Here is a 7,879-nt window from a genome sequence, read left to right as displayed (position 1 = left end):
GATTTTGAGCCAATTCGGAACCACATTTTTGGGGCTTTGAGGCCAGAAACCGATTTTGGACATTACGCTGTCCTCAAACGACTAGGATCTTTCCAATGTTACCATCCGCGTCCAACAACCCCATGTTTAAAAGGAAAATTGAAAGGACTCGTGTCTAAAACTTCCGGACCCAGTTTCTTGAGGTTCAAGTTTAGGGATCGATTTCTGATATCACCATTGTGCTCAACGCATCAAAACCTTTGAAATGTCGCCAACGCCGTCCAATAACTTCATCTTTAATAGGTGAATAGAAGGGACCTGAGCACATAACGTCAGGACCCCATTCCTTGAGTTTCGTGGCCTGAGCCTGATTTCTGACATTATTACTGAACTCATGGGCAGTGGTTAGGGATGGGCACGAGCGAGTTCAAGCGAGTTTTTTTTAAACTTGATTCGACTCGAAACAGACATCTTTTAGCTCGACTCGGGAACTCCATTCGAAAAATTTCTTCCGACTCGACTCGAAACTCGACTCGAATTTGGATCGAGTTTCGAGTCGAGTCGAGCCAGATCGAGCCAAATCTGGTGTGTAGTTTCAAGTTCCTTTTTCACTTATTCTGCATAAACAATATAATTATTATCAATGTTGCTACTTCCACTACAACTTATTATTATTATTATTATTATTATTATTATTATTATTATTATTATTATTATTATTATTATTATTATTAAATTCTGTAATTAAGCTTGAAAGATATGCGGTTTGCATCTAAATACTAAAAACTACTTGACTGCCGATTTCGGTAGTCGTGAAATCTAGGACACAAGGACATCGTTCACGAGGTTCTGGGTTTGAGTTCCGGAGGATCAAGTATTCGTGCTTGGGCCAAAATTTGTTTAAAAGTTATAGCGTGCCAGGCAAACATGTTTAAAACTGTTCTGCCTGGGTCTACGGTTGTCAACGACTTGTGCGGCTTGGCTCACAGCTTATTCAATATCGAACCGATCCAAGAAGTAGGGATGCGCACGAGTCGAGACACAATTTTTAAAATTCGAGTCGAATCGAGACTGCTCGTAAAAATCTTGATTCGACTCGAATGTCTCAAAACTCTTCACATATTTTTAAAAATAGTTTTGAAGAATCTAATCACTCAGAAACATATATATATATATATATTATACAGGTGCGGATCCAAGGGGAGCTACAGCCCTCTTGACACTCAGGTATACACTGGATAAAATAGGCTTCAATCCTGCTTTACACTGGATAAAGCGGCAAACTGTGATTTAGTCGCTCCCTTAATCATATCCTGGATCCGGGGCTTTAAGGGTTCATAGCTGTAAAACTATGGGACCTATCGTTAGGGATGCGCACGAGACGAGTCGAGACAGAATTTTCCTGACAAATTTCGAGTCAAGACACAGCTCTTGCAATAAAAAAGAATACAGTTTTCGAGTCGAGACATCACTTTTACAGCACATTTGCGAGACGAGAAAGCCTCAAATCTTGTCTCGTGCGCATCCCTACCTATCATAGTAGGGTTAAGACTTTACTTAGAAACTAATATGTGCGCTATCCAAAAATACAATGTTTCAGAATCTAGAGTACACATGCGACAATTTTTAGAGAGGAACTTTGGCTATGTGCATATAATTTGAAGTACTCACCAAATACCTGTATAAAAATTGTTGCAGAAGTATGGCAGAATTCTGAAACAAGGATATTTGAATAGCGCACGTACTAGTTCCTAAATAAGGTCTTGACCCTACTACGGTAGGTCGCCTAGTTTTGGAGCTATGGATCTTTAAAGTTCATTTCTTCATGTTTTTGACAGCCTATAACTCCGAAATTAAGCATTTGTGCGCCCAGGTTTGTTATTACCTTTTGTCTTATCTTGGTGTCAGGAACAGTTTTTCTTCCAGATATGTTTTTGGGGCACTGCCCCCCTCCCGGAGCTCTGAGAGTGCCCCACGGAGACCAAAATATTACGTCTATAATACAATAATAAATAGAATAGTACCAGCAGTGCTCCCCTCACCCTGAACACTTTTTTCTGAAAGAACAACTGGTCAGGAATCTCCTTGCATTTTTTAAATGGAGTATCGCATCGCAGTTTGCAGTGCAAATGGGAATGCAATGCAGTGCAAACATGGAAATGCAACATTGCATTTACATGTTTGCACTGCAAGTTGAAAAATGTATTGTAAATTGCGATACATCTTTGTGTCTTTAATTACTACGTAAGCTAAAATAAGGAGCAAGTTAAAAATATATTACTATTATTTCAAGAAACTTCCCCCGACTTAAAGGGTCGGTTATTGCAAGAAAAAATGCCTCGATTTTGGATTACAATAGTTTTCCACTTTTGCATTTCCTTCCCTTTGTCAGTTTATTGTTACTGGGCCATTCTCCAGATCTTCTCAGGTTTCGGGTGATTATCCTTGTTTCTGAGCGTGTAATAATAAAAAAATGTTCCTTAAAGAAAAGGCGCATTGGCAGCAGATAGGACCTAGCCGATATATGGTATATATAGCATGATTGTGGCTTAGTTAGTAAAACGCAGAAGTGCGTACAGTAGATCAATAAAACAGTAATGGTATTCTTCAATGCCAAAAATACAGTATAGGAAATTACACTCATCTTTGTCTCTCTTTTCTCTTTGCTTTTCATTTGAAGTACTGATATACCTGATACCCATTTACGTTCCTTGTTAAAAACAACATATGTTTTAGCAAGATTTCTTCTTGGGAGACGCCGCGAACCTCAAAAAACATCCCGAACAAATGGACTCTCTCTTTCTGTGTGTGTTTGAACCAATGAGTTGTTTTTCCTAAACCTAATTGTTGAATTTGCCGCTGTGGTAAAACTATTTCGCTCAATTTAATAAAATATAATACTTATCCAGCAATGAGCGTGGATTGCAAGGAAAAGCAGTGAACCCTAAAGTACCCCTGTAGCAGGGACGGATCCAGAGCGGACTTCTGGGGGGAGGGCGTGGATTGTAATACTGCTACTTAGCTAGTTTTAAGAGCTCCAAATTTTGGGATGGGTTTTATTTATATATAAAATAAGAAAGCTTCCTCTTCCGCGGGAAGGGAGGGGGACGATTGCCCCGATCGCTCCCTGGATCCGTGTCTGCCCTATAGCCTCTCCCCGAAATTAAATGCATTGATCTATTATTTCCAATTCGAAGTCATTTTCGCTTCGATGTTAATGGTGACGGATTTCTTGTTCTTTGTATCTCTGTACTCAAGAAAATAATAATAATAATAATAATAATAATAATAATAATAATAATAATAATAATAATAATAATAATAAAGCATCTGAATAATAAAGATATTTTTAACCCTTCTGTAAACTTTCTGTGTATTTCTTTGAATCTGGATATGTTGTTTTATAGTGTATAATGCAAAAAGGTTTCAAACAGCAATCTGGCAATATTTATTTGTGTATAAGACACAAACGCCTTATCAGTTGCTCTGCAAAGAACTACTAAACAACTGACGTTCTTTCTGTTTGCCTTTAAACACAATGTTACGATTTACAAGGCACAGACAAAAGTAGAGAGCAACGTGAAATTTCGCCTAAGGGCTCCTTCGTTGCTAAACTGAAGACTAGCACTCTGTCAACATATTGCATAGCTATCAATAAGTCACACTCAAAGGTTCTTTCCAAACGTTTTGGTATAACAGGTTAATCAAACTACGCTGTTGTAAGTAAGGGATGAGACTCTGAATGACCGATAAGTGTTGGAGCTCAGAGCCGTAGCTAGAAATTTCGTTGCCCGGAGCGAAGTAGAATTCGGCGTCCCCTGACACTCACCTTACCAAACTTTGACTTTTTCTTTCTGTGCTTTTATTTTTAACATATAAGAGAAACACCTTTCTGTTGTTATGCTACGCTATTTTTTTTTTTTACCAAGCCGCTTAGAAAGACCATTGCAACAGCCAAAAGCGATCGTTATGTATTCTTTAACAAATAAGAGCCACTCCCAAGAGGCTTATTTTAGACCTTCTGCTAAACTTGCCAAACTACCTTGTATACAAATTCATTTGGAGAATAATTATGAAAAAAGCATGGAGTCGATTCTCCTACGTCAGGTCGACCATGTTAGACATGGAGTTGCTGGACGCGAGTGGTAGCGTTGGAAAGGTCCGGGACCCTTGAGTGCAGTAGTAATGTCAGAAGTCTGGCGCAGGCCACGCAACTCAAGGAACGGGGTCCTGACGTTATGGATTCGGGTCCCTTCTATTCACCTATTAAAGATGAAGTTGTTGGACGGCGTTGGCGACATTTGAAAGGTTTTGATCCGTTGAGCACAATTGTGATGTCAGAAATCGATCCCTAAACTTGAACGTCAAGAAACTGGGTCCGGAAGTTTTAGACACGGGTTCTTTCTATTCCCCTTTTAAACATGGGGTTGTTGGACGCGGATGGTAACATTGGAAAGATCCTAGTCGTTTGAAAACAGCGTAATATCCGAAGTCAGTTCCTGGCCTCAAAGCGCCAAGAATGAGGTTCCGCATTGGCTCATTATCAATACCTGGTTGCGTAAGATAGAACAACATTTATAGCTGTATGGATGGTTTTACCTCGCGTAATAAAATACTGAGATTGAAGCACATCAAAGGTTTACATCACAACCCAAATGCTTGGGACCGAATCTGATTTCTTACATCACCGCAATGCTCAAGGGACTAAGACCTCTCCAATGTTTAAAGACCACTGCCCGATGATCGTGTTTTAATTTTTTCAAACCATATACTTTATCGGGAATATTATCCTTTATTCGTCACTTCATGAATTGTTTGAGGTTGGAGTGAGCGTAAATGTTTTCATACTTAGGAGTCTGGATATGCAAACCTGCTTACCGAGGGGATTTACTTCTGTGAAATTTGGTCCATGATTTTATACAAAAATGGTAAAATAAGGAACATTAACATTCTTACAATGAGAACAGGTTTCAATTCCCGGTGGGAGTTAGCGTACGCGGGACTTTATCGTGGGAAACCCGGGTTCGATTCCAGGTGGGAGCTCATGCGTTTCATATTCCATGTTAATCAGTAGGTCCACGTCTCCTATAGCCACGCTGCTGACCGGGCAGTTAAACTCAAAATCACAATCACCACCACACGGCGAGAGTTTACATGGTTCGGGTTTTACGTTAATCAATATGTCCACGTCATATATGGTCTTGCTGTTGAAAGAGACGTTAAACTCCAAATCAACTCAACTCATTAAAATCAGAGTTCTGAGTTTAATACCAACTTGAAACCATACGTTCGAAATAAAAATTGAAATAAAATGAAATCTTTAAGTTTAACATCCCATGGCTATGCCGGTTAGGCTAAAGGAGACGGTGATAATGAGAAAGGAGTGAAATGGTGGAATGAAGAAAGTGGGAGGAAACGGGAGAACCCCGAGAAAAACCACCAACACGGCGTTTGTCCACCACAAAGTCCAAACGGCGCGAGCTGGGATCTAATTAGGGACCCGAAGCACCGGAGGTGAACGCTCTACCACTGAGCCACCGCGCCCCCCAAAATGAAAATTATTCATGCTTCTGATACCTATATATATGGAGAGAGAGAGAGAATAAATATTGTTGTATTTTTCATAGGGCCGAAGTGGCTTAGTGGTAGTGTGTTCACCTCTGGTGCATGGGGTCCTTGGTTCGATCCCAGCTTGCACAAAGTCAGATTTGTGGTGAAGAAACACCGTGTGCGTTCGTTTCTTCAGGATTCTCCTGTTTCCTCCTACCTACATCGTTGCACAATTTTCGTTCACTTATCATCACCGTTTCCTTTACCTAGCCGACATAAGCATGGGACGTCAAACTTAATTTAATTTCATTTCATTGAAAAAAATACTATTATTCATAATCTGCATCTTTATAAACCAACTTAAACAATTATATGGATGTATAATGCTTAAAATTGAATTAAATCGCAATTGCAGTAACCTGCAATATTTTAGGTTTCTCATTTATTTACATCAAATGTTTACTTATTTGATATTTTATAGCAAGAATATTAACTGCTATATAAGACACAATTATATACCTGTGGCGTGGAAGACCCTGGTTTGATTCCCAACGGGAGCTCATGATTTTCGGTTTCTGTCTTAATCAGTAGGTCCCGTCTCATATAGCCTCGCTGCTGAAAAGGGCGCTAAACTCAAAATCAACTCAACTCAATAATTATCTATACATTGAATTTAATAATAAGGAGGGAGGCCGAATAAAGAGGGAGACCTTAAAATTTAAAACGTAGGGTCAGTGAGTCAGAGAGGTCACGGTGGGTGGTGTGTCACAGTGAGTCACGTCCTGTTGACCCACGACCCACTGACCCACTTACAAATCTTGACCCAATTGACTCACTCCATCTCTGGACTGTACACACAGATAAAGCAGACATATATGTAATCTGACCTTACTTGGCCTTCACTAATTTAAGATAATCTACAAAAAATGAAAGAAAGCAATTTCAAACGCAAAAATATAGAAATGTATTTTCAACGGAACAGAAAAAAACGTAACAGCCCAGATTTGAACCCGGATTTCTCCACTCAGCAAGCAGACGTCTTACCGACTTACCCACGGCATATCTTCCGACTTCTGGTTTTGAAACTTTATTTACATTGCGTGTGTTACGTAACGTTACGAGATGTCCTTACTGTTGTGTTAACACGCGTTCCGTAAATTTACGAAGTCGCTTTTTTAATCCTCAATCAATCCGTCACCACACACACACACACACACACATATATATATATATATATATATATATATATATATATATATATATATATATATATATATATATATATATATATATATATATATAGATTGATAGATAGATAGATAGATAGATAGATATGTTGGTGCACCAGTAAGCTCCCAAGAGTACAGATTAATTCATTCTTGATTTTAATCTACAGAACAAATGCTTTTTATGAAAGCAAGGGGACTGCTACCCATAGATGGCTAAGTGAGGTAAATAAAATTTAAACTTCAAATGGAACTGGGGTGGCTCACCGACAATGGCTGATTTAACACGTTTGATAACGGCGCGGGTAATAGCTTATTAATAGATAGAGCCTGTGTAGGTAAGTGGATACCGCGTGAGACTGTCATTCTAAAGGTCTGGGGTTCGAGTCTCGGCCTAGACCGAGTTAAAATTTTTTCAAGGAATTCAACACTATAAATGATGTTCGCGTTTGATACTGAAAGAGATTTATCCTCTGAAGGGAGAAAAACCAAGACGGGGGCAGGGGGAAAGACGGACACTGTTTATCCTTAAGTGTTAATATTTAATTTATTCTCATGTCTTTTGCAATTTCCTTTCCTTCTTTTCTCATTTTGTTTAGCTTTCCGTACTTTTTCGGTTTCTGCATGAATCGTATTATTCTTTTCGTTTTCTTTGCATTAATTCCTATCTCTTTGAACTTAATGTGAATGGAATTTCTGCAGATTTATCTCGTGGTTGTTTCTCTAAATGATGCTCTCAGATAGTAATACTTTTTCCTCCAAATGGAGGAATATCCTGGCATGTTATGTTTTCGGGCACGTATTTGCTGTCATGTTGGTTTTCCAACTATCAGACATCGAGTGAAACTATTCTGCTACTGGAAAAAGCTATCATTTCTTATGTATCCAACCTCCATTTTCTACTGTCGCAGACTGTACCTGTATATACATTATTAATATGCACATAAGTTAATATTTTATTTATAATAGTTATTACAATTTTTATTTACTATATTTTATTACTTGTATTATTGCTAATTAATATGGCCAATTTTGGGTCATTGATTCCTAACTTATATTGGGGCCGTTCCATTATCAACTACCTATGGACCCGCCATGTCCCGGACTAGTAACAATCGGTAGGT

Source organism: Thermobia domestica, chromosome 8 (genome assembly GCF_964235325.1).
Source record: "Thermobia domestica chromosome 8, izTheDome1.hap1.1, whole genome shotgun sequence".
In the NCBI taxonomy this organism is placed as follows: Eukaryota; Metazoa; Arthropoda; class Insecta; order Zygentoma; family Lepismatidae; genus Thermobia; species Thermobia domestica.
The sequence above is the reverse complement of the archived record's forward strand: the minus strand, read 5'-3'. Positions refer to the sequence as shown.